This window comes from Impatiens glandulifera, unplaced genomic scaffold, assembly GCF_907164915.1.
Source record: "Impatiens glandulifera unplaced genomic scaffold, dImpGla2.1, whole genome shotgun sequence".
Classification (NCBI taxonomy): Eukaryota; Viridiplantae; Streptophyta; class Magnoliopsida; order Ericales; family Balsaminaceae; genus Impatiens; species Impatiens glandulifera.
In genome coordinates, this window is record NW_025919451.1 from 187,516 (window position 1) to 189,937 (window position 2,422).

At 34.7% G+C, this 2,422-nt stretch overlaps 1 pseudogene; it reads left to right on the forward strand.

The window, feature by feature from the left end:
* The first annotated feature begins 713 nt into the window (after positions 1 to 713).
* LOC124917921 lies at positions 714 to 1,629 on the forward strand (annotated as a pseudogene).
* Positions 1,630 to 2,422: the final 793 nt, after the last annotated feature.

The window sequence follows — 2,422 nt, forward strand, 5'->3', positions numbered from 1 at the left end:
ATGCTTTGAATGAGGCAATTAGCAAATGGTGTTAATTGTTATTGTAACTACAAAATACTTATGATTGGATGTAACTTGCAAAGATAATGAAAAGGCAAGCAAGGATAACCGTTTAAAGAATGGATGATGGATTAGTGGCCGTTGGATTAAAGATTTGATTATGAGTTTAATTTTCAACTTTAAATATCCCCTCACCTTGATTCCTCTCCATACATTATCTTATCACTTATCACTCTAGAATTCTAAAGTCTTTCATTGTTCTTGTGAGTGTTTTTGTGAGTATTCTTCGAGTTTCTTGACTCGATCATTTCTGTGCGAAATCCGGTGATTGTGATTCAGGTATTTTTGTCTAGTTCGTTGTTTTAGTGGTTTTTATGTGCTAAATCATTACAGGTTCTATTGTACCATGGGAAGCAGCCACCGACGAAACTCTCCTGCACAAACGGGAGACGGTGAAACTATTTTAAGGGAACTGTGATTCCACAGGTCTCAGAACAAACGAGAAGATTTTTCTTCATCTCTTAAATAATCGGTTGTATCTGTTTTATTATCATTGTATTATTTTCATATATTATTTACGTGTAATTGTTACGAGATAAGATTACCAACAGTTTCTTCATGGAAGTTGTCAATCAATCAAATTATCTGTCAAATTATCTGTCGGGGGACAGGATGATCATAATAATCAAATGGTTTCGGACGCTCATATTGAAATGGTAGTTCATCACAATCCCCACCATCATCAAGTCCATCACATGATGATGGATGATCCATCATCGATGATTGTGTTTTTCACTTTTGATGATCTTAAGGTTGGGAACACAATTCCTATCCACTTTCCTAAAAGGGACCCTTCTTCCTCTCCTCATTTCTTGCCAAGAAAGGAGGATGAATCTCTCCCTTTCTCATCTCAAGAACTTCCTTCCCTCCTTAGATTATTCTCTTTTTGTCCACAATCCCCACAAGAAATAGCCATGGAAGAAACCCTTAAAGATTGTGAGAGAAATCAAGCATAGGCGAGACCAAGTTATGTGTTACTTCTTTGGAGTCCATGCTCGACTTTGCACGTGGTGTCCTTGGATTTGATCATGTCTCGAACATCCAATCCGTATCCACCATTCATCTGACGAAATCAGACATTCTTTTCCAAAACTTCACGATCATGGATTTCTCTGAATACAACGCGGCTTCAAAAATCGTGCCTTGTCATTCCATGCCTTACCCTTATGCGATATTCTATTGTCATTATCAAGAGAGTGAGAACAAGGTGTTTAAGTTATTGTTGAGAGGTGAGAATGGAGATAGAGTGGAGGCTGTTGCGGTTTGCCACTTGGACACTTCCAATTGGAGCCAAACCCACGTGGCGTTTCAGGTGTTAGGAACCAAGCCTGGTTCTTCATCGGTGTGCCACTTCTTCCCGGCCGATCATCTTGTTTGGATTCCATCTTCACAGGAGTTGATTTGATTAATGTGATATTGAGTCCTCCAACCATGTATTATCACCACCATAATAATGATGCTTTTTATATTGTTAATGTGTCATAGTAATAATGTAACATGGTTGTTTAATATATAAAGTGGCATGTATTAAGAAAACAATGTTGTGCTAATTAATGTGATTTGTTTCCAACTTTCTAAACAATTAATTGTGAAGACTCGTAATTCAAATTTAAATATAATAACTCATGTTCACGTACACTATCTTTAAAGTCGTGAAAGTCATTGAAATATTTGAAAAAAAAAAAAAAAAAAAAGACATTTCATTATTGCACTCGGATTCTGTGAAAATCACATCTAACATTGACATATATCCATCTATACAAACTAAGATTGGGGACAAGTTCAACAAAATAGAACTACGAGAAAATGAATACAAGATCAGGTTTACCTCGAAATAATGAAACATCAAAAAATTAAAACAAAACATGTCATAAGAACTGAAATTGATTAGTACTTTTAGTGGTAAGATCTCTCTTTTCTTTCTTAACAGATTTATAGATTACACCAAATTGAGCTTTAGATTTGTGTCTCTGTTCTTTCATCTTCCTACCATTTCTTTCGGAATTTTTAATAGATTTATCAATTATTTGGATCTCGTTCCCATAGTGTTTCTTGAATTGATACTTTCTTAAAATTAGTTTATCGAACAATTCACTCATTTTGTGTGCTCTCGAAAACGCGCAGAGAGCTATCATACCCCTCGTCAATCTCGTCCTCACAGGGCCTCCTGAACCTCAACCCGACTCAATGAATTAATATGAATCTTTTATTTTTTTATTTGTTATTTATAATACATGTTGATAATTTGGTTAGGAAAAAAACTTTAAACTTTCAATAATCTCAATTATCTCATATAAATTTTATAAAATGTAATTATTATCTTAACCTTATATGAGATTAGATCTCAAAAACCTAAGGATTT